At 47.8% G+C, this 23,914-nt stretch overlaps 12 non-coding genes across 12 annotated transcripts; 11 read left to right on the forward strand and 1 right to left on the reverse strand.

Annotated features, from left to right (window-relative positions):
- Positions 1–1,647: 1,647 nt before the first annotated feature.
- On the forward strand, positions 1,648–1,719 carry trnag-ucc (transfer RNA glycine (anticodon UCC)). Its single transcript has one exon. It is a non-coding gene; the product is annotated as a tRNA-Gly (tRNA).
- A 2,940-nt stretch (positions 1,720–4,659) lies between these two features.
- trnag-ucc (transfer RNA glycine (anticodon UCC)) lies at positions 4,660–4,731 on the forward strand. The gene has a single exon. It is a non-coding gene; the product is annotated as a tRNA-Gly (tRNA).
- A 109-nt stretch (positions 4,732–4,840) lies between these two features.
- trnad-guc (transfer RNA aspartic acid (anticodon GUC)) lies at positions 4,841–4,912 on the reverse strand. The gene has a single exon. It is a non-coding gene; the product is annotated as a tRNA-Asp (tRNA).
- Positions 4,913–5,257: 345 nt separating this feature from the next.
- On the forward strand, positions 5,258–5,329 carry trnag-ucc (transfer RNA glycine (anticodon UCC)). The gene has a single exon. It is a non-coding gene; the product is annotated as a tRNA-Gly (tRNA).
- A 1,124-nt stretch (positions 5,330–6,453) lies between these two features.
- Positions 6,454–6,525, forward strand: trnag-ucc (transfer RNA glycine (anticodon UCC)). Its single transcript has one exon. It is a non-coding gene; the product is annotated as a tRNA-Gly (tRNA).
- Positions 6,526–7,670: 1,145 nt separating this feature from the next.
- trnag-ucc (transfer RNA glycine (anticodon UCC)) lies at positions 7,671–7,742 on the forward strand. Its single transcript has one exon. It is a non-coding gene; the product is annotated as a tRNA-Gly (tRNA).
- A 2,320-nt stretch (positions 7,743–10,062) lies between these two features.
- On the forward strand, positions 10,063–10,134 carry trnag-ucc (transfer RNA glycine (anticodon UCC)). Its single transcript has one exon. It is a non-coding gene; the product is annotated as a tRNA-Gly (tRNA).
- A 1,733-nt stretch (positions 10,135–11,867) lies between these two features.
- trnag-ucc (transfer RNA glycine (anticodon UCC)) lies at positions 11,868–11,939 on the forward strand. The gene has a single exon. It is a non-coding gene; the product is annotated as a tRNA-Gly (tRNA).
- A 1,733-nt stretch (positions 11,940–13,672) lies between these two features.
- Positions 13,673–13,744, forward strand: trnag-ucc (transfer RNA glycine (anticodon UCC)). The gene has a single exon. It is a non-coding gene; the product is annotated as a tRNA-Gly (tRNA).
- Positions 13,745–15,467: 1,723 nt separating this feature from the next.
- trnag-ucc (transfer RNA glycine (anticodon UCC)) lies at positions 15,468–15,539 on the forward strand. Its single transcript has one exon. It is a non-coding gene; the product is annotated as a tRNA-Gly (tRNA).
- Positions 15,540–21,480: 5,941 nt separating this feature from the next.
- trnag-ucc (transfer RNA glycine (anticodon UCC)) lies at positions 21,481–21,552 on the forward strand. Its single transcript has one exon. It is a non-coding gene; the product is annotated as a tRNA-Gly (tRNA).
- A 526-nt stretch (positions 21,553–22,078) lies between these two features.
- On the forward strand, positions 22,079–22,150 carry trnag-ucc (transfer RNA glycine (anticodon UCC)). Its single transcript has one exon. It is a non-coding gene; the product is annotated as a tRNA-Gly (tRNA).
- The last annotated feature ends 1,764 nt before the right edge of the window (positions 22,151–23,914 follow it).

Here is a 23,914-nt window from a genome sequence, read left to right on the forward strand (position 1 = left end):
TGGGCAGCAGTAAAGGACTAGACCTCCCCGTCGGGGAATCGAACCCCGGTCTTCCGCGTGACAGGCGGAGATACTGTCCACTATACTAACGAGGAGTTGCAGAAGGCTGGCGTCGCACCTGATCAGCGCAATTGCTGCTCGTCGCAAACATCCTTCCCATTTGCAGGTACGACCTCATGAGTCATATCGCTTCAAAGAAGCCAACAGAACATCTATTATATAAATAAATATGAAGTGTCTGTATAAATTGTGGAATGTCACTGAATTAGAGAGCTTGTTTTTCAATGAAGAGATTGGTAGGTAGAGTCCATAGGTTAATGCATTTTTTTCAGTTGCGAGTCCAAACAGACAGAGTTTCAGTTCCTCTGCACACAGTCGCTGAAAATGTGTTGGGAGCATTGACCGCCTAAGGTGGCGTTCAGCAAACAAGCAAAATGCCTACGTTGGTGGTATAGTGGTGAGCATAGCTGCCTTCCAAGCAGTTGACCCGGGTTCGATTCCCGGCCAACGCAATTCTATTGCTCAAAAATGTCTCCCGGGGCCCTGGCCAACTCTTTGTGTAACTTGTAGCTGGAGCAATAACTTTTGAATGGGTCTTTGGGCAGCAGTAAAGAATTAGACCTCCCCGTCGGGGAATCGAACCCCGGTCTTCCGCGTGACAGGCGGAGATACTGTCCACTATACTAACGAGGAGTTGCGGAAAGCTGGCGTCGCACCCGATCAGCGCAACTGCTGCTCGCCGCAAACAGGCTTCCCATTTGCAGGTACGGCCTCATGAGTCATATCGCTTCACAGAAGCAAAGAGAAGCCAACAGAACATGTAATATATAATTAAATATAAAGTGTCTGTATAAATTGAGGAATGTCACTGAATTAGAGAGCTTGTTTTTCAATGAAGAGATTGGTAGGTCAGGTCCATAGGTTAATGCATTTTTTTCAGTTGCTGGTCCAAACAGACAGAGTTTCAGTTCCTCTGCACACAGTCACTGATAATGTGTTGGGAGCATTGACCGCGTAAGCTGGCGTTCAGCAAACAAGCAAAATGCCTGCGTTGGTGGTATAATGGTGAGCATAGCTGCCTTCCAAGCAGTTGACCCGGGTTCGATTCCCGGCCAACGCAATTCTTTTGCTCAAAACTGTCGCCCGGGGCCCCTGGCCAGCTCTTTGTGTCACTTGTAAATGGAGCAATAACTTTTGAATGGGTCTTTGGGCAGCAGTAAAGGACTAGACCTCCCCGTCGGGGAATCGAACCCCGGTCTTCCGCGTGACAGACAGAGATACTGTCCACTATACTAACGAGGAGTTGCAGAAGGTTGGCGTCGCACCCGATCAGCGCAACTGCTGCTCGCCGCAAACATCCTTCCCATTTGCAGGTACGGCCTCATGAGTCATATCGCTTCAAAGAAGCCAACAGAACATCTATTATATAAATAAATATGAAGTGTCTGTATAAATTGTGGAATGTCACTGAATTAGAGAGCTTGTTTTTCAATGAAGAGATTGGTAGGTAGAGTCCATAGGTTAATGCATTTTTTTCAATTGCGAGTCCAAACAGACAGAGTTTCAGTTCCTCTGGACACAGTCGCTGAAAATGTGTTGGGAGCATTGACCGCCTAAGGTGGCGTTCAGCAAACAAGCAAAATGCCTGCGTTGGTGGTATAGTGGTGAGCATAGCTGCCTTCCAAGCAGTTGACCCGGGTTCGATTCCCGGCCAACGCAATTCTTTTGCTCAAAAATGTCTCCCGGGGCCCTGGCCAACTCTTTGTGTAACTTGTAGCTGGATCAATAACTTTTGAATGGGTCTTTGGGCAGCAGTAAAGAATTAGACCTCCCCGTCGGGGAATCGAACCCCGGTCTTCCGCGTGACAGGCGGAGATACTGTCCACTATACTAACGAGGAGTTACAGAAGGCTGGCGTCGCACCCGATCAACGCAACTGCTGCTCGCCGCAAACAGGCTTCCCATTTGCAGGTACGGCCTCATGAGTCATATCGCTTCACAGAAGCAAAGAGAAGCCAACAGAACATGTAATATATAATTAAATATAAAGTGTCTGTATAAATTGAGGAATGTCACTGAATTAGAGAGCTTGTTTTTCAATGAAGAGATTGGTAGGTAGAGTCCATAGGTTAATGCATTTTTTTCAGTTGCGAGTCCAAACAGACAGAGTTTCAGTTCCTCTGCACACAGTCACTGATAATGTGTTGGGAGCATTGACCGCGTAAGGTGGCGTTGAGCAAACAAGCAAAATGCCTGCGTTGGTGGTATAGTGGTGAGCATAGCTGCCTTCCAAGAAGTTGACCCGGGTTCGATTCCCGACCAACGCAATTCTTTTGCTCAAAACTGTCGCCCGGGGCCCCTGGCCAGCTCTTTGTGTCACTTGTAAATGGAGCAATAACTTTTGAATGGGTCTTTGGGCAGCAGTAAAGGACTAGACCTCCCCGTCGGGGAATCGAACCCCGGTCTTCCGCGTGACAGGCGGAGATACTGTCCACTATACTAACGAGGAGTTGCAGAAGGCTGGCCTCGCACCCGATCAGCGCAACTGCTGCTCGCCGCAAACAGGCTTCCCATTTGCAGGTACGGCCTCATGAGTCATATCGCTTCAAAGAAGCCAACAGAACATCTATTATATAAATAAATATGAAGTGTCTGTATAAATTGTGGAATGTCACTGAATTAGAGAGCTTGTTTTTCAATGAAGAGATTGGTAGGTAGAGTCCATAGGTTAATGCATTTTTTTCAGTTGCGAGTCCAAACAGACAGAGTTTCAGTTCCTCTGCACACAGTCACTGATAATGTGTTGGGAGCATTGGCCGCGTAAGGTGGCGTTCAGCAAACAAGCAAAATGCCTGCGTTGGTGGTATAGTGGTGAGCATAGCTGCCTTCCAAGAAGTTGACCCGGGTTCGATTCCGACCAACGCAATTCTTTTGCTCAAAACTGTCGCCCGGGGCCCCTGGCCAGCTCTTTGTGTCACTTGTAAATGGAGCAATAAATTTTGAATGGGTCTTTGGGCAGCAGTAAAGGACTAGACCTCCCCGTCGGGGAATCGAACCCCGGTCTTCCGCGTGACAGGCGGAGATACTGTCCACTATACTAACGAGGAGTTGCAGAAGGCTGGCATCGCACCCGATCAGCGCAACTGCTGCTCGCCGCAAGCATCCTTACCATTTGCAGGTACGGCCTCATGAGTCATATCGCTTCAAAGAAGCCAACAGAACATCTATTATATAAATAAATATGAAGTGTCTGTATAAATTGTGGAATGTCACTGAATTAGAGAGCTTGTTTTTCAATGAAGAGATTGGTAGGTAGAGTCCATAGGTTAATGCATTTTTTTCAGTTGCGAGTCCAAACAGACAGAGTTTCAGTTCCTCTGCACACAGTCGCTGAAAATGTGTTGGGAGCATTGACCGCCTAAGGTGGCGTTCAGCAAACAAGCAAAATGCCTACGTTGGTGGTATAGTGGTGAGCATAGCTGCCTTCCAAGCAGTTGACCCGGGTTCGATTCCCGGCCAACGCAATTCTTTTGCTCAAAAATGTCTCCCGGGGCCCTGGCCAACTCTTTGTGTAACTTGTAGCTGGAGCAATAACTTTTGAATGGGTCTTTGGGCAGCAGTAAAGAATTAGACCTCCCCGTCGGGGAATCGAACCCCGGTCTTCCGCGTGACAGGCGGAGATACTGTCCACTATTTTAACGAGGAGTTGCGGAAAGCTGGCGTCGCACCCGATCAGCGCAACTGCTGCTCGCCGCAAACAGGCTTCCCATTTGCAGGTACGGCCTCATGAGTCATATCGCTTCACAGAAGCAAAGAGAAGCCAACAGAACATGTAATATATAATTAAATATAAAGTGTCTGTATAAATTGAGGAATGTCACTGAATTAGAGAGCTTGTTTTTCAATGAAGAGATTGGTAGGTCAGGTCCATAGGTTAATGCATTTTTTTCAGTTGCTGGTCCAAACAGACAGAGTTTCAGTTCCTCTGCACACAGTCACTGATAATGTGTTGGGAGCATTGACCGCGTAAGCTGGCGTTCAGCAAACAAGCAAAATGCCTGCGTTGGTGGTATAATGGTGAGCATAGCTGCCTTCCAAGCAGTTGACCCGGGTTCGATTCCCGGCCAACGCAATTCTTTTGCTCAAAACTGTCGCCCGGGGCCCCTGGCCAGCTCTTTGTGTCACTTGTAAATGGAGCAATAACTTTTGAATGGGTCTTTGGGCAGCAGTAAAGGACTAGACCTCCCCGTCGGGGAATCGAACCCCGGTCTTCCGCGTGACAGGCAGAGATACTGTCCACTATACTAACGAGGAGTTGCAGAAGGTTGGCGTCGCACCCTATCAGCGCAACTGCTGCTCGCCGCAAACATCCTTCCCATTTGCAGGTACGGCCTCATGAGTCATATCGCTTCAAAGAAGCCAACAGAACATCTATTATATAAATAAATATGAAGTGTCTGTATAAATTGTGGAATGTCACTGAATTAGAGAGCTTGTTTTTCAATGAAGAGATTGGTAGGTAGAGTCCATAGGTTAATGCATTTTTTTCAATTGCGAGTCCAAACAGACAGAGTTTCAGTTCCTCTGGACACAGTCGCTGAAAATGTGTTGGGAGCATTGACCGCCTAAGGTGGCGTTCAGCAAACAAGCAAAATGCCTGCGTTGGTGGTATAGTGGTGAGCATAGCTGCCTTCCAAGCAGTTGACCCGGGTTCGATTCCCGGCCAACGCAATTCTTTTGCTCAAAAATGTCTCCCGGGGCCCTGGCCAACTCTTTGTGTAACTTGTAGCTGGATCAATAACTTTTGAATGGGTCTTTGGGCAGCAGTAAAGAATTAGACCTCCCCGTCGGGGAATCGAACCCCGGTCTTCCGCGTGACAGGCGGAAATACTGTCCACTATACTAACGAGGAGTTACAGAAGGCTGGCGTCGCACCCGATCAACGCAACTGCTGCTCGCCGCAAACAGGCTTCCCATTTGCAGGTACGGCCTCATGAGTCATATCGCTTCAAAGAAGCCAACAGAACATCTATTATATAAATAAATATGAAGTGTCTGTATAAATTGTGGAATGTCACTGAATTAGAGAGCTTGTTTTTCAATGAAGAGATTGGTAGGTAGAGTCCATAGGTTAATGCATTTTTTTCAGTTGCGAGTCCAAACAGACAGAGTTTCAGTTCCTCTGCACACAGTCGCTGAAAATGTGTTGGGAGCATTGACCGCCTAAGGTGGCGTTCAGAAAACAAGCAAAATGCCTGCGTTGGTGGTATAGTGGTGAGCATAGCTGCCTTCCAAGCAGTTGACCCGGGTTCGATTCCCGGCCAACGCAATTCTTTTGCTCAAAAATGTCTCCCGGGACCCTGGCCAACTCTTTGTGTCACTTGTAGCTGGAGCAATAACTTTTGAATGGGTCTTTGGGCAGCAGTAAAGGACTAGACCTCCCCGTCGGGGAATCGAACCCCGGTCTTCCGCGTGACAGGCGGAGATACTGTCCACTATACTAACGAGGAGTTGCAGAAGGCTGGCGTCGCACCCGATCAGCGCAACTGCTGCTCACCGCAAACATCCTTCCCATTTGCAGGTACGGCCTCATGAGTCATATCGCTTCAAAGAAGCCAACAGAACATCTATTATATAAATAAATATGAAGTGTCTGTATAAATTGTGGAATGTCACTGAATTAGAGAGCTTGTTTTTCAATGAAGAGATTGGTAGGTAGAGTCCATAGGTTAATGCATTTTTTTCAGTTGCGAGTCCAAACAGACAGAGTTTCAGTTCCTCTGCACACAGTTGCTGAAAATGTGTTGGGAGCATTGACCGCCTAAGGTGGCGTTCAGCAAACAAGCAAAATGCCTGCGTTGGTGGTATAGTGGTAAGCATAGCTGCCTTCCAAGCAGTTGACCCGGGTTCAATTCCCGGCCAACGCAATTCTTTTGCTCAAAAATGTCTCCCGGGGCCCTGGCCAACTCTTTGTGTCACTTGTAGCTGGAGCAATAACTTTTGAATGGGTCTTTGGGCAGCAGTAAAGGACTAGACCTCCCCGTCGGGGAATCGAACCCCGGTCTTCCGCGTGACAGGCGGAGATACTGTCCACTATACTAACGAGGAGTTGCAGAAGGCTGGCGTCGCACCCGATCAGCGCAACTGCTGCTCGCCGCAAACATCCTTCCCATTTGCAGGTACGGCCTCATGAGTCATATCGCTTCAAAGAAGCCAACAGAACATCTATTATATAAATAAATATGAAGTGTCTGTATAAATTGTGGAATGTCACTGAATTAGAGAGCTTGTTTTTCAATGAAGAGATTGGTAGGTAGAGTCCATAGGTTAATGCATTTATTTCAGTTGCTGGTCCAAACAGACAGAGTTTCAGTTCCTCTGCACACAGTCGCTGAAAATGTGTTGGGAGCATTGACCGCCTAAGGTGGCGTTCAGCAAACAAGCAAAATGCCTGCGTTGGTGGTATAGTGGTGAGCATAGCTGCCTTCCAAGCAGTTGACCCGGGTTCGATTCCCGGCCAACGCAATTCTTTTGCTCAAAAATGTCTCCCGGGGCCCTGGCCAACTCTTTGTGTAACTTGTAGCTGGAGCAATAACTTTTGAATGGGTCTTTGGGCAGCAGTAAAGAATTAGACCTCCCCGTCGGGGAATCGAACCCCGGTCTTCCGCGTGACAGGCGGAGATACTGTCCACTATACTAACGAGGAGTTGCGGAAGGCTGGCGTCGCACCCGATCAGCGCAACTGCTGCTCGCCGCAAACATCCTTCCCATTTGCAGGTACGGCCTCATGAGTCATATCGCTTCACAGAAGCAAAGAGAAGCCAACAGAACATGTAAAATATAATTAAATATAAAGTGTCTGTATAAATTGAGGAATGTCACTGAATTAGAGAGCTTGTTTTTCAATGAAGAGATTGGTAGGTCAGGTCCATAGGTTAATGCATTTTTTTCAGTTGCTGGTCCAAACAGACAGAGTTTCAGTTCCTCTGCACACAGTCACTGATAATGTGTTGGGAGCATTGACCGCGTAAGGTGGCGTTCAGCAAACAAGCAAAATGTCTTCGTTGGTGGTATAGTGGTGAGCATAGCTGCCTTCCAAGCAGTTGACCCGGGTTCGATTCCCGGCCAACGCAATTCTTTTGCTCAAAACTGTCGCCCGGGGCCCCTGGCCAGCTCTTTGTGTCACTTGTAAATGGAGCAATAACTTTTGAATGGGTCTTTGGGCAGCAGTAAAGGACTAGACCTCCCCGTCGGGGAATCGAACCCCGGTCTTCCGCGTGACAGGCGGAGATTCTGTCCACTATACTAACGAGGAGTTGCAGAAGGCTGGCGTCGCACCCGATCAGCGCAACTGCTGCTCGCCGCAAACATCCTTCCCATTTGCAGGTACGGCCTCATGAGTCATATCGCTTCACAGAAGCAAAGAGAAGCCAACAGAACATGTAAAATATAATTAAATATAAAGTGTCTGTATAAATTGAGGAATGTCACTGAATTAGAGAGCTTGTTTTTCAATGAAGAGATTGGTAGGTCAGGTCCATAGGTTAATGCATTTTTTTCAGTTGCTGGTCCAAACAGACAGAGTTTCAGTTCCTCTGCACACAGTCACTGATAATGTGTTGGGAGCATTGACCGCGTAAGGTGGCGTTCAGCAAACAAGCAAAATGCCTGCGTTGGTGGTATAGTGGTGAGCATAGCTGCCTTCCAAGCAGTTGACCCGGGTTCGATTCCCGGCCAACGCAATTCTTTTGCTCAAAAATGTCTCCCGGGACCCTGGCCAGCTCTTTGTGTCACTTGTAGCTGGAGCAATAACTTTTGAATGGGTCTTTGGGCAGCAGTAAAGAATTAGACCTCCCCGTCGGGGAATCGAACCCCGGTCTTCCGCGTGACAGGCGGAGATACTGTCCACTATACTAACGAGGAGTTGCGGAAGGAGGCGTCGCACCCGATCAGCGCAACTGCTGCTCGTCGCAAACAGGCTTCCCATTTGCAGGTACGGCCTCATGAGTCATATCGCTTCAAAGAAGCCAACAGAACATCTATTATATAAATAAATATGAAGTGTCTGTATAAATTGTGGAATGTCACTGAATTAGAGAGCTTGTTTTTCAATGAAGAGATTGGTAGGTAGAGTCCATAGGTTAATGCATTTTTTTCAGTTGCGAGTCCAAACAGACAGAGTTTCAGTTCCTCTGCACACAGTCGCTGAAAATGTGTTGGGAGCATTGACCGCCTAAGGTGGCGTTCAGCAAACAAGCAAAATGCCTGCGTTGGTGGTATAGTGGTGAGCATAGCTGCCTTCCAAGCAGTTGACCCGGGTTCGATTCCCGACCAACGCAATTCTTTTGCTCAAAACTGTCGCCCGGGGCCCCTGGCCAGCTCTTTGTGTCACTTGTAAATGGAGCAATAACTTTTGAATGGGTCTTTGGGCAGCAGTAAAGGACTAGACCTCCCCGTCGGGGAATCGAACCCCGGTCTTCCGCGTGACAGGCGGAGATACTGTCCACTATACTAACGAGGAGTTGCAGAAGCCTGGCGTCGCACCCGATCAGCGCAACTGCTGCTCGCCGCAAACATCCTTCCCATTTGCAGGTACGGCCTCATGAGTCATATCGCTTCAAAGAAGCCAACAGAACATCTATTATATAAATAAATATAAAGTGTCTGTATAAATTGAGGAATGTCACTGAATTAGGGAGCTTGTTTTTCAATGAAGAGATTGGTAGGTAGAGTCCATAGGTTAATGCATTTTTTTCAGTTGCTGGTCCAAACAGACAGAGTTTCAGTTCCTCTGCACACAGTCACTGATAATGTGTTGGGAGCATTGACCGCGTAAGGTGGCGTTCAGCAAACAAGCAAAATGCCTGCGTTGGTGGTATAGTGGTGAGCATAGCTGCCTTCCAAGCAGTTGACCCGGGTTCGATTCCTGGCCAACGCAATTCTTTTGCTCAAAAATGTCTCCCGGGACCCTGGCCAGCTCTTTGTGTCACTTGTAGCTGGAGCAATAACTTTTGAATGGGTCTTTGGGCAGCAGTAAAGAATTAGACCTCCCCGTCGGGGAATCGAACCCCGGTCTTCCGCGTGACAGGGGGAGATACTGTCCACTATACTAACGAGGAGTTGCGGAAGGAGGCGTCGCACCCGATCAGCGCAACTGCTGCTCGTCGCAAACAGGCTTCCCATTTGCAGGTACGGCCTCATGAGTCATATCGCTTCAAAGAAGCCAACAGAACATCTATTATATAAATAAATATGAAGTGTCTGTATAAATTGTGGAATGTCACTGAATTAGAGAGCTTGTTTTTCAATGAAGAGATTGGTAGGTAGAGTCCATAGGTTAATGCATTTTTTTCAGTTGCGAGTACAAACAGACAGAGTTTCAGTTCCTCTGCACACAGTCGCTGATAATGTGTTGGGAGCATTGACCGCCTAAGGTGGCGTTCAGCAAACAAGCAAAATGCCTGCGTTGGTGGTATAGTGGTGAGCATAGCTGCCTTCCAAGCAGTTGATCCGGGTTTGATTCCCGGCCAACACAATTCTTTTGCTCAAAACTGTCGCCCGGGGCCCCTGGCCAGCTCTTTGTGTCACTTGTAAATGGAGCAATAACTTTTGAATGGGTCTTTGGGCAGCAGTAAAGGACTAGACCTCCCCGTCGGGGAATCGAACCCCGGTCTTCCGCGTGACAGGCGGAGATACTGTCCACTAAACTAACGAGGAGTTGCAGAAGGCTGGCGTCGCACCCGATCAGCGCAACTGCTGCTCGCCGCAAACATACTTCCCATTTGCAGGTACGGCCTCATGAGTCATATCGCTTCAAAGAAGCCAACAGAACATCTATTATATAAATAAATATGAAGTGTCTGTATAAATTGTGGAATGTCACTGAATTAGAGAGCTTGTTTTTCAATGAAGAGATTGGTAGGTAGAGTCCATAGGTTAATGCATTTTTTTCAGTTGCGAGTCCAAACAGACAGAGTTTCAGTTCCTCTGCACACAGTCGCTGAAAATGTGTTGGGAGCATTGACCGCCTAAGGTGGCGTTCAGAAAACAAGCAAAATGCCTGCGTTGGTGGTATAGTGGTGAGCATAGCTGCCTTCCAAGCAGTTGACCCGGGTTCGATTCCCGGCCAACGCAATTCTTTTGCTCAAAAATGTCTCCCGGGACCCTGGCCAACTCTTTGTGTCACTTGTAGCTGGAGCAATAACTTTTGAATGGGTCTTTGGGCAGCAGTAAAGGACTAGACCTCCCCGTCGGGGAATCGAACCCCGGTCTTCCGCGTGACAGGCGGAGATACTGTCCACTATACTAACGAGGAGTTGCAGAAGGCTGGCGTCGCACCTGATCAGCGCAATTGCTGCTCGTCGCAAACATCCTTCCCATTTGCAGGTACGACCTCATGAGTCATATCGCTTCAAAGAAGCCAACAGAACATCTATTATATAAATAAATATGAAGTGTCTGTATAAATTGTGGAATGTCACTGAATTAGAGAGCTTGTTTTTCAATGAAGAGATTGGTAGGTAGAGTCCATAGGTTAATGCATTTTTTTCAGTTGCGAGTCCAAACAGACAGAGTTTCAGTTCCTCTGCACACAGTCGCTGAAAATGTGTTGGGAGCATTGACCGCCTAAGGTGGCGTTCAGCAAACAAGCAAAATGCCTACGTTGGTGGTATAGTGGGGAGCATAGCTGCCTTCCAAGCAGTTGACCCGGGTTCGATTCCCGGCCAACGCAATTCTTTTGCTCAAAAATGTCTCCCGGGGCCCTGGCCAACTCTTTGTGTAACTTGTAGCTGGAGCAATAACTTTTGAATGGGTCTTTGGGCAGCAGTAAAGAATTAGACCTCCCCGTCGGGGAATCGAACCCCGGTCTTCCGCGTGACAGGCGGAGATACTGTCCACTATACTAACGAGGAGTTGCGGAAAGCTGGCGTCGCACCCGATCAGCGCAACTGCTGCTCGCCGCAAACAGGCTTCCCATTTGCAGGTACGGCCTCATGAGTCATATCGCTTCACAGAAGCAAAGAGAAGCCAACAGAACATGTAATATATAATTAAATATAAAGTGTCTGTATAAATTGAGGAATGTCACTGAATTAGAGAGCTTGTTTTTCAATGAAGAGATTTGTAGGTCAGGTCCATAGGTTAATGCATTTTTTTCAGTTGCTGGTCCAAACAGACAGAGTTTCAGTTCCTCTGCACACAGTCACTGATAATGTGTTGGGAGCATTGACCGCGTAAGCTGGCGTTCAGCAAACAAGCAAAATGCCTGCGTTGGTGGTATAATGGTGAGCATAGCTGCCTTCCAAGCAGTTGACCCGGGTTCGATTCCCGGCCAACGCAATTCTTTTGCTCAAAACTGTCGCCCGGGGCCCCTGGCCAGCTCTTTGTGTCACTTATAAATGGAGCAATAACTTTTGAATGGGTCTTTGGGCAGCAGTAAAGGACTAGACCTCCCCGTCGGGGAATCGAACCCCGGTCTTCCGCGTGACAGGCAGAGATACTGTCAATTATACTAACGAGGAGTTGCAGAAGGTTGGCGTCGCACCCGATCAGCGCAACTGCTGCTCGCCGCAAACATCCTTCCCATTTGCAGGTACGGCCTCATGAGTCATATCGCTTCAAAGAAGCCAACAGAACATCTATTATATAAATAAATATGAAGTGTCTGTATAAATTGTGGAATGTCACTGAATTAGAGAGCTTGTTTTTCAATGAAGAGATTGGTAGGTAGAGTCCATAGGTTAATGCATTTTTTTCAATTGCGAGTCCAAACAGACAGAGTTTCAGTTCCTCTGGACACAGTCGCTGAAAATGTGTTGGGAGCATTGACCGCCTAAGGTGGCGTTCAGCAAACAAGCAAAATGCCTGCGTTGGTGGTATAGTGGTGAGCATAGCTGCCTTCCAAGCAGTTGACCCGGGTTCGATTCCCGGCCAACGCAATTCTTTTGCTCAAAAATGTCTCCCGGGGCCCTGGCCAACTCTTTGTGTAACTTGTAGCTGGATCAATAACTTTTGAATGGGTCTTTGGGCAGCAGTAAAGAATTAGACCTCCCCGTCGGGGAATCGAACCCCGGTCTTCCGCGTGACAGGCGGAGATACTGTCCACTATACTAACGAGGAGTTACAGAAGGCTGGCGTCGCACCCGATCAACGCAACTGCTGCTCGCCGCAAACAGGCTTCCCATTTGCAGGTACGGCCTCATGAGTCATATCGCTTCACAGAAGCAAAGAGAAGCCAACAGAACATGTAATATATAATTAAATATAAAGTGTCTGTATAAATTGAGGAATGTCACTGAATTAGAGAGCTTGTTTTTCAATGAAGAGATTGGTAGGTAGAGTCCATAGGTTAATGCATTTTTTTCAGTTGCGAGTCCAAACAGACAGAGTTTCAGTTCCTCTGCACACAGTCACTGATAATGTGTTGGGAGCATTGACCGCGTAAGGTGGCGTTGAGCAAACAAGCAAAATGCCTGCGTTGGTGGTATAGTGGTGAGCATAGCTGCCTTCCAAGAAGTTGACCCGGGTTCGATTCCCGACCAACGCAATTCTTTTGCTCAAAACTGTCGCCCGGGGCCCCTGGCCAGCTCTTTGTGTCACTTGTAAATGGAGCAATAACTTTTGAATGGGTCTTTGGGCAGCAGTAAAGGACTAGATCTCCCCGTCGGGGAATCGAACCCCGGTCTTCCGCGTGACAGGCGGAGATACTGTCCACTATACTAACGAGGAGTTGCAGAAGGCTGGCCTCGCACCCGATCAGCGCAACTGCTGCTCGCCGCAAACAGGCTTCCCATTTGCAGGTACGGCCTCATGAGTCATATCGCTTCAAAGAAGCCAACAGAACATCTATTATATAAATAAATATGAAGTGTCTGTATAAATTGTGGAATGTCACTGAATTAGAGAGCTTGTTTTTCAATGAAGAGATTGGTAGGTAGAGTCCATAGGTTAATGCATTTTTTTCAGTTGCGAGTCCAAACAGACAGAGTTTCAGTTCCTCTGCACACAGTCACTGATAATGTGTTGGGAGCATTGGCCGCGTAAGGTGGCGTTCAGCAAACAAGCAAAATGCCTGCGTTGGTGGTATAGTGGTGAGCATAGCTGCCTTCCAAGAAGTTGACCCGGGTTCGATTCCGACCAACGCAATTCTTTTGCTCAAAACTGTCGCCCGGGGCCCCTGGCCAGCTCTTTGTGTCACTTGTAAATGGAGCAATAACTTTTGAATGGGTCTTTGGGCAGCAGTAAAGGACTAGACCTCCCCGTCGGGGAATCGAACCCCGGTCTTCCGCGTGACAGGCGGAGATACTGTCCACTATACTAACGAGGAGTTGCAGAAGGCTGGCGTCGCACCCGATCAGCGCAACTGCTGCTCGCCGCAAGCATCCTTCCCATTTGCAGGTACGGCCTCATGAGTCATATCGCTTCAAAGAAGCCAACAGAACATCTATTATATAAATAAATATGAAGTGTCTGTATAAATTGTGGAATGTCACTGAATTAGAGAGCTTGTTTTTCAATGAAGAGATTGGTAGGTAGAGTCCATAGGTTAATGCATTTTTTTCAGTTGCGAGTCCAAACAGACAGAGTTTCAGTTCCTCTGCACACAGTCGGTGAAAATGTGTTGGGAGCATTGACCGCCTAAGGTGGCGTTCAGCAAACAAGCAAAATGCCTGCGTTGGTGGTATAGTGGTAAGCATAGCTGCCTTCCAAGCAGTTGACCCGGGTTCGATTCCCGGCCAACGCAATTCTTTTGCTCAAAAATGTCTCCCGGGGCCCTGGCCAACTCTTTGTGTCACTTGTAGCTGGAGCAATAACTTTTGAATGGGTCTTTGGGCAGCAGTAAAGGACTAGACCTCCCCGTCGGGGAATCGAACCCCGGTCTTCCGCGTGACAGGCGGAGATACTGTCCACTATACTAACGAGGAGTTGCAGAAGGCTGGCGTCGCACCCGATCAGCGCAACTGCTGCTCGCCGCAAACATCCTTCCCATTTGCAGGTACGGCCTCATGAGTCATATCGCTTCAAAGAAGCCAACAGAACATCTATTATATAAATAAATATGAAGTGTCTGTATAAATTGTGGAATGTCACTGAATTAGAGAGCTTGTTTTTCAATGAAGAGATTGGTAGGTAGAGTCCATAGGTTAATGCATTTTTTTCAGTTGCGAGTCCAAACAGACAGAGTTTCAGTTCCTCTGCACACAGTCGCTGAAAATGTGTTGGGAGCATTGACCGCCTAAGGTGGCGTTCAGCAAACAAGCAAAATGCCTGCGTTGGTGGTATAGTGGTGAGCATAGCTGCCTTCCAAGAAGTTGACCCGGGTTCGATTCCCGACCAACGCAATTCTTTTGCTCAAAACTGTTGCCCGGGGCCCCTGGCCAGCTCTTTGTGTCACTTGTAAATGGAGCAATAACTTTTGAATGGGTCTTTGGGCAGCAGTAAAGGACTAGACCTCCCCGTCGGGGAATCGAACCCCGGTCTTCCGCGTGACAGGCAGAGATACTGTCCACTATACTAACGAGGAGTTGCAGAAGGCTGGCCTCGCACCCGATCAGCGCAACTGCTGCTCGCCGCAAACAGGCTTCCCATTTGCAGGTACGGCCTCATGAGTCATATCGCTTCAAAGAAGCCAACAGAACATCTATTATATAAATAAATATGAAGTGTCTGTATAAATTGTGGAATGTCACTGAATTAGAGAGCTTGTTTTTCAATGAAGAGATTGGTAGGTAGAGTCCATAGGTTAATGCATTTTTTTCAGTTGCGAGTCCAAACAGACAGAGTTTCAGTTCCTCTGCACACAGTCACTGATAATGTGTTGGGAGCATTGGCCGCGTAAGGTGGCGTTCAGCAAACAAGCAAAATGCCTGCGTTGGTGGTATAGTGGTGAGCATAGCTGCCTTCCAAGAAGTTGACCTGGGTTCGATTCCGACCAACGCAATTCTTTTGCTCAAAACTGTCGCCCGGGGCCCCTGGCCAGCTCTTTGTGTCACTTGTAAATGGAGCAATAACTTTTGAATGGGTCTTTGGGCAGCAGTAAAGGACTAGACCTCCCCGTCGGGGAATCGAACCCCGGTCTTCCGCGTGACAGGCGGAGATACTGTCCACTATACTAACGAGGAGTTGCAGAAGGCTGGCGTCGCACCCGATCAGCGCAACTGCTGCTCGCCGCAAGCATCCTTCCCATTTGCAGGTACGGCCTCATGAGTCATATCGCTTCAAAGAAGCCAACAGAACATCTATTATATAAATAAATATGAAGTGTCTGTATAAATTGTGGAATGTCACTGAATTAGAGAGATTGTTTTTCAATGAAGAGATTGGTAGGTAGAGTCCATAGGTTAATGCATTTTTTTCAGTTGCGAGTCCAAACAGACAGAGTTTCAGTTCCTCTGCACACAGTTGCTGAAAATGTGTTGGGAGCATTGACCGCCTAAGGTGGCGTTCAGCAAACAAGCAAAATGCCTGCGTTGGTGGTATAGTGGTAAGCATAGCTGCCTTCCAAGCAGTTGACCCGGGTTCGATTCCCGGCCAACGCAATTCTTTTGCTCAAAAATGTCTCCCGGGGCCCTGGCCAACTCTTTGTGTCACTTGTAGCTGGAGCAATAACTTTTGAATGGGTCTTTGGGCAGCAGTAAAGGACTAGACCTACCCGTCGGGGAATCGAACCCCGGTCTTCCGCGTGACAGGCGGAGATACTGTCCACTATACTAACGAGGAGTTGCAGAAGGCTGGCGTCGCACCCGATCAGCCCAACTGCTGCTCGCCGCAAACATCCTTCCCATTTGCAGGTACGGCCTCATGAGTCATATCGCTTCAAAGAAGCCAACAGAACATCTATTATATAAATAAATATGAAGTGTCTGTATAAATTGTGGAATGTCACTGAATTAGAGGACTTGTTTTTCAATGAAGAGATTGGTAGGTAGAGTCCATAGGTTAATGCATTTATTTCAGTTGCTGGTCCAAACAGACAGAGTTTCAGTTCCTCTGCACACAGTCGCTGAAAATGTGTTGGGAGCATTGACCGCCTAAGGTGGCGTTCAGCAAACAAGCAAAATGCCTGCGTTGGTGGTATAGTGGTGAGCATAGCTGCCTTCCAAGCAGTTGACCTGGGTTCGATTCCCGGCCAACGCAATTCTTTTGCTCAAAAATGTCTCCCGGGGCCCTGGCCAACTCTTTGTGTAACTTGTAGCTGGAGCAATAACTTTTGAATGGGTCTTTGGGCAGCAGTAAAGAATTAGACCTCCCCGTCGGGGAATCGAACCCCGGTCTTACGCGTGACAGGCGGAGATACTGTCCACTATACTAACGAGGAGTTGCGGAAGGCTGGCGTCGCACCCGATCAGCGCAACTGCTGCTCGCCGCAAACATCCTTCCCATTTGCAGGTACGGCCTCATGAGTCATATCGCTTCACAGAAGCAAAGAGAAGCCAACAGAACATGTAAAATATAATTAAATATAAAGTGTCTGTATAAATTGAGGAATGTCACTGAATTAGAGAGCTTGTTTTTCAATGAAGAGATTGGTAGGTCAGGTCCATAGGTTAATGCATTTTTTTCAGTTGCTGGTCCAAACAGACAGAGTTTCAGTTCCTCTGCACACAGTCACTGATAATGTGTTGGGAGCATTGACCGCGTAAGGTGGCGTTCAGCAAACAAGCAAAATGTCTTCGTTGGTGGTATAGTGGTGAGCATAGCTGCCTTCCAAGCAGTTGACCCGGGTTCGATTCCCGGCCAACGCAATTCTTTTGCTCAAAACTGTCGCCCGGGGCCCCTGGCCAGCTCTTTGTGTCACTTTTAAATGGAGCAATAACTTTTGAATGGGTCTTTGGGCAGCAGTAAAGGACTAGACCTCCCCGTCGGGGAATCGAACCCCGGTCTTCCGCGTGACAGGCGGAGATACTGTCCACTATACTAACGAGGAGTTGCAGAAGGCTGGCGTCGCACCCGATCAGCGCAACTGCTGCTCGCTGCAAACATCCTTCCCATTTGCAGGTACGGCCTCATGAGTCATATCGCTTCAAAGAAGCCAACAGAACATCTATTATATAAATAAATATGAAGTGTCTGTATAAATTGTGGAATGTCACTGAATTAGAGAGCTTGTTTTTCAATGAAGAGATTGGTAGGTAGAGTCCATAGGTTAATGCATTTTTTTCAGTTGCGAGTCCAAACAGACAGAGTTTCAGTTCCTCTGCACACAGTCGGTGAAAATGTGTTGGGAGCATTGACCGCCTAAGGTGGCGTTCAGCAAACAAGCAAAATGCCTGCGTTGGTGGTATAGTGGTGAGCATAGCTGCCTTCCAAGCAGTTGACCCGGGTTTGATTCCCGGCCAAAGCAATTCTTTTGCTCAAAAATGTCTCCCGGGGCCCTGGCCAACTCTTTGTGTCACTTGTAGCTGGAGCAATAACTTTTGAATGGGTCTTTGGGCAGCAGTAAAGAATTAGACCTCCCCGTCGGGGAATCGAACCCCGGTCTTCCGCGTGACAGGCGGAGATACTGTCCACTATACTGACGAGGAGTTGCGGAAGGCTGGCGTCGCACCCGATCAGCGCAACTGCTGCTCGCCGCAAACAGGCTTCCCATTTGCAGGTACGGCCTCATGAGTCATATCGCTTCAAAGAAGCCAACAGAACATCTATTATATAAATAAATATGAAGTGTCTGTATAAATTGTGGAATGTCACTGAATTAGAGAGCTTGTTTTTCAATGAAGAGATTGGTAGGTAGAGTCCATAGGTTAATGCATTTTTTTCAGTTGCGAGTCCAAACAGACAGAGTTTCAGTTCCTCTGCACACAGTCGCTGAAAATGTGTTGGGAGCATTGACCGCCTAAGGTGGCGTTCAGCAAACAAGCAAAATGCCTGCGTTGGTGGTATAGTGGTGAGCATAGCTGCCTTCCAAGCAGTTGACCGGGGTTCGATTCCCGGCCAACGCAATTCTTTTGCTCAAAAATGTCTCCCGGGGCCCTGGCCAACTCTTTGTGTAACTTGTAGCTGGAGCAATAACTTTTGAATGGGTCTTTGGGCAGCAGTAAAGAATTAGACCTCCCCGTCGGGGAATCGAACCCCGGTCTTCCGCGTGACAGGCGGAGATACTGTCCACTATACTAACGAGGAGTTACGGAAGGCTGGCGTCGCACCCGATCAGCGCAACTGCTGCTCGCCGCAAACAGGCTTCCCATTTGCAGGTACGGCCTCATGAGTCATATCGCTTCACAGAAGCAAAGAGAAGCCAACAGAACATGTAATATATAATTAAATATAAAGTGTCTGTATAAATTGAGGAATGTCACTGAATTAGAGAGCTTGTTTTTCAATGAAGAGATTGGTAGGTAGAGTCCATAGGTTAATGCATTTTTTTCAGTTGCGAGTCCAAACAGACAGAGTTTCAGTTCCTCTGCACACAGTCACTGATAATGTGTTGGGAGCATTGACCGCGTAAGGTGGCGTTGAGCAAACAAGCAAAATGCCTGCGTTGGTGGTATAGTGGTGAGCATAGCTGCCTTCCAAGAAGTTGACCCGGGTTCGATTCCCGACCAACGCAATTCTTTTGCTCAAAACTGTTGCCCGGGGCCCCTGGCCAGCTCTTTGTGTCACTTGTAAATGGAGCAATAACTTTTGAATGGGTCTTTGGGCAGCAGTAAAGGACTAGACCTCCCCGTCGGGGAATCGAACCCCGGTCTTCCGCGTGACAGGCGGAGATACTGTCCACTATACTAACGAGGAGTTGCAGAAGGCTGGCCTCGCACCCGATCAGCGCAACTGCTGCTCGCCGCAAACAGGCTTCCCATTTGCAGGTACGGCCTCATGAGTCATATCGCTTCAAAGAAGCCAACAGAACATCTATTATATAAATAAATATGAAGTGTCTGTATAAATTGTGGAATGTCACTGAATTAGAGAGCTTGTTTTTCAATGAAGAGATTGGTAGGTAGAGTCCATAGGTTAATGCATTTTTTTCAGTTGCGAGTCCAAACAGACAGAGTTTCAGTTCCTCTGCACACAGTCACTGATAATGTGTTGGGAGCATTGGCCGCGTAAGGTGGCGTTCAGCAAACAAGCAAAATGCCTGCGTTGGTGGTATAGTGGTGAGCATAGCTGCCTTCCAAGAAGTTGACCTGGGTTCGATTCAGACCAACGCAATTCTTTTGCTCAAAACTGTCGCCCGGGGCCCCTGGCCAGCTCTTTGTGTCACTTGTAAATGGAGCAATAACTTTTGAATGGGTCTTTGGGCAGCAGTAAAGGACTAGACCTCCCCGTCGGGGAATCGAACCCCGGTCTTCCGCGTGACAGGCGGAGATACTGTCCACTATACTAACGAGGAGTTGCAGAAGGCTGGCGTCGCACCCGATCAGCGCAACTGCTGCTCGCCGCAAGCATCCTTCCCATTTGCAGGTACGGCCTCATGAGTCATATCGCTTCAAAGAAGCCAACAGAACATCTATTATATAAATAAATATGAAGTGTCTGTATAAATTGTGGAATGTCACTGAATTAGAGAGCTTGTTTTTCAATGAAGAGATTGGTAGGTAGAGTCCATAGGTTAATGCATTTATTTCAGTTGCTGGTCCAAACAGACAGAGTTTCAGTTCCTCTGCACACAGTCGCTGAAAATGTGTTGGGAGCATTGACCGCCTAAGGTGGCGTTCAGCAAACAAGCAAAATGCCTGCATTGGTGGTATAGTGGTGAGCATAGCTGCCTTCCAAGCAGTTGACCCGGGTTCGATTCCCGGCCAACGCAATTCTTTTGCTCAAAAATGTCTCCCGGGGCCCTGGCCAACTCTTTGTGTAACTTGTAGCTGGAGCAATAACTTTTGAATGGGTCTTTGGGCAGCAGTAAAGAATTAGACCTCCCCGTCGGGGAATCGAACCCCGGTCTTCCGCGTGACAGGCGGAGATACTGTCCACTATACTAACGAGGAGTTGCGGAAGGCTGGCGTCGCACCCGATCAGCGCAACTGCTGCTCGCCGCAAACATCCTTCCCATTTGCAGGTACGGCCTCATGAGTCATATCGCTTCACAGAAGCAAAGAGAAGCCAACAGAACATGTAATATATAATTAAATATAAAGTGTCTGTATAAATTGAGGAATGTCACTGAATTAGAGAGCTTGTTTTTCAATGAAGAGATTGGTAGGTAGAGTCCATAGGTTAATGCATTTTTTTCAGTTGCGAGTCCAAACAGACAGAGTTTCAGTTCCTCTGCACACAGTCACTGATAATGTGTTGGGAGCATTGACCGCGTAAGGTGGCGTTGAGCAAACAAGCAAAATGCCTGCGTTGGTGGTATAGTGGTGAGCATAGCTGCCTTCCAAGAAGTTGACCCGGGTTCGATTCCCGACCAACGCAATTCTTTTGCTCAAAACTGTTGCCCGGGGCCCCTGGCCAGCTCTTTGTGTCACTTGTAAATGGAGCAATAACTTTTGAATGGGTCTTTGGGCAGCAGTAAAGGACTAGACCTCCCCGTCGGGGAATCGAACCCCGGTCTTTCGCGTGACAGGCAGAGATACTGTCCACTATACTAACGAGGAGTTGCAGAAGGCTGGCCTCGCACCCGATCAGCGCAACTGCTGCTCGCCGCAAACAGGCTTCCCATTTGCAGGTACGGCCTCATGAGTCATATCGCTTCAAAGAAGCCAACAGAACATCTATTATATAAATAAATATGAAGTGTCTGTATAAATTGTGGAATGTCACTGAATTAGAGAGCTTGTTTTTCAATGAAGAGATTGGTAGGTAGAGTCCATAGGTTAATGCATTTTTTTCAGTTGCGAGTCCAAACAGACAGAGTTTCAGTTCCTCTGCACACAGTCACTGATAATGTGTTGGGAGCATTGGCCGCGTAAGGTGGCGTTCAGCAAACAAGCAAAATGCCTGCGTTGGTGGTATAGTGGTGAGCATAGCTGCCTTCCAAGAAGTTGACCTGGGTTCGATTCAGACCAACGCAATTCTTTTGCTCAAAACTGTCGCCCGGGGCCCCTGGCCAGCTCTTTGTGTCACTTGTAAATGGAGCAATAACTTTTGAATGGGTCTTTGGGCAGCAGTAAAGGACTAGACCTCCCCGTCGGGGAATCGAACCCCGGTCTTCCGCGTGACAGGCGGAGATACTGTCCACTATACTAACGAGGAGTTGCAGAAGGCTGGCGTCGCACCCGATCAGCGCAACTGCTGCTCGCCGCAAGCATCCTTCCCATTTGCAGGTACGGCCTCATGAGTCATATCGCTTCAAAGAAGCCAACAGAACATCTATTATATAAATAAATATGAAGTGTCTGTATAAATTGTGGAATGTCACTGAATTAGAGAGATTGTTTTTCAATGAAGAGATTGGTAGGTAGAGTCCATAGGTTAATGCATTTTTTTCAGTTGCGAGTCCAAACAGACAGAGTTTCAGTTCCTCTGCACACAGTTGCTGAAAATGTGTTGGGAGCATTGACCGCCTAAGGTGGCGTTCAGCAAACAAGCAAAATGCCTGCGTTGGTGGTATAGTGGTAAGCATAGCTGCCTTCCAAGCAGTTGACCCGGGTTCGATTCCCGGCCAACGCAATTCTTTTGCTCAAAAATGTCTCCCGGGGCCCTGGCCAACTCTTTGTGTCACTTGTAGCTGGAGCAATAACTTTTGAATGGGTCTTTGGGCAGCAGTAAAGGACTAGACCTCCCCGTCGGGGAATCGAACCCCGGTCTTCCGCGTGACAGGCGGAGATACTGTCCACTATACTAACGAGGAGTTGCAGAAGGCTGGCGTCGCACCCGATCAGCGCAACTGCTGCTCGCCGCAAACATCCTTCCCATTTGCAGGTACGGCCTCATGAGTCATATCGCTTCAAAGAAGCCAACAGAACATCTATTATATAAATAAATATGAAGTGTCTGTATAAATTGTGGAATGTCACTGAATTAGAGAGCTTGTTTTTCAATGAAGAGATTGGTAGGTAGAGTCCATAGGTTAATGCATTTATTTCAGTTGCTGGTCCAAACAGACAGAGTTTCAGTTCCTCTGCACACAGTCGCTGAAAATGTGTTGGGAGCATTGACCGCCTAAGGTGGCGTTCAGCAAACAAGCAAAATGCCTGCGTTGGTGGTATAGTGGTGAGCATAGCTGCCTTCCAAGCAGTTGACCCGGGTTCGATTCCCGGCCAACGCAATTCTTTTGCTCAAAAATGTCTCCCGGGGCCCTGGCCAACTCTTTGTGTAACTTGTAGCTGGAGCAATAACTTTTGAATGGGTCTTTGGGCAGCAGTAAAGAATTAGACCTCCCCGTCGGGGAATCGAACCCCGGTCTTCCGCGTGACAGGCGGAGATACTGTCCACTATACTAACGAGGAGTTGCGGAAGGCTGGCGTCGCACCCGATCAGCGCAACTGCTGCTCGCCGCAAACATCCTTCCCATTTGCAGGTACGGCCTCATGAGTCATATCGCTTCACAGAAGCAAAGAGAAGCCAACAGAACATGTAAAATATAATTAAATATAAAGTGTCTGTATAAATTGAGGAATGTCACTGAATTAGAGAGCTTGTTTTTCAATGAAGAGATTGGTAGGTCAGGTCCATAGGTTAATGCATTTTTTTCAGTTGCTGGTCCAAACAGACAGAGTTTCAGTTCCTCTGCACACAGTCACTGATAATGTGTTGGGAGCATTGACCGCGTAAGGTGGCGTTCAGCAAACAAGCAAAATGTCTTCGTTGGTGGTATAGTGGTGAGCATAGCTGCCTTCCAAGCAGTTGACCCGGGTTCGATTCCCGGCCAACGCAATTCTTTTGCTCAAAACTGTCGCCCGGGGCCCCTGGCCAGCTCTTTGTGTCACTTGTAAATGGAGCAATAACTTTTGAATGGGTCTTTGGGCAGCAGTAAAGGACTAGACCTCCCCGTCGGGGAATCGAACCCCGGTCTTCCGCGTGACAGGCGGAGATACTGTCCACTATACTAACGAGGAGTTGCAGAAGGCTGGCGTCGCACCCGATCAGCGCAACTGCTGCTCGCTGCAAACATCCTTCCCATTTGCAGGTACGGCCTCATGAGTCATATCGCTTCAAAGAAGCCAACAGAACATCTATTATATAAATAAATATGAAGTGTCTGTATAAATTGTGGAATGTCACTGAATTTGAGAGCTTGTTTTTCAATGAAGAGATTGGTAGGTAGAGTCCATAGGTTAATGCATTTTTTTCAGTTGCGAGTCCAAACAGACAGAGTTTCAGTTCCTCTGCACACAGTCGCTGAAAATGTGTTGGGAGCATTGACCGCCTAAGGTGGCGTTCAGCAAACAAGCAAAATGCCTGCGTTGGTGGTATAGTGGTGAGCATAGCTGCCTTCCAAGCAGTTGACCCGGGTTTGATTCCCGGCCAACGCAATTCTTTTGCTCAAAAATGTCTCCCGGGGCCCTGGCCAACTCTTTGTGTCACTTGTAGCTGGAGCAATAACTTTTGAATGGGTCTTTGGGCAGCAGTAAAGAATTAGACCTCCCCGTCGGGGAATCGAACCCCGGTCTTACGCGTGACAGGCGGAGATACTGTCCACTATACTGACGAGGAGTTGCGGAAGGCTGGCGTCGCACCCGATCAGCGCAACTGCTGCTCGCCGCAAACAGGCTTCCCATTTGCAGGTACGGCCTCATGAGTCATATCGCTTCACAGAAGCAAAGAGAAGCCAACAGAACATGTAAAATATAATTAAATATAAAGTGTCTGTATAAATTGAGGAATGTCACTGAATTAGAGAGCTTGTTTTTCAATGAAGAGATTGGTAGGTCAGGTCCATAGGTTAATGCATTTTTTTCAGTTGCTGGTCCAAACAGACAGAGTTTCAGTTCCTCTGCACACAGTCACTGATAATGTGTTGGGAGCATTGACCGCGTAAGGTGGCGTTCAGCAAACAAGCAAAATGTCTTCGTTGGTGGTATAGTGGTGA

This window comes from Pseudorasbora parva, chromosome 2 (assembly GCF_024679245.1).
Source record: "Pseudorasbora parva isolate DD20220531a chromosome 2, ASM2467924v1, whole genome shotgun sequence".
In the NCBI taxonomy this organism is placed as follows: Eukaryota; Metazoa; Chordata; class Actinopteri; order Cypriniformes; family Gobionidae; genus Pseudorasbora; species Pseudorasbora parva.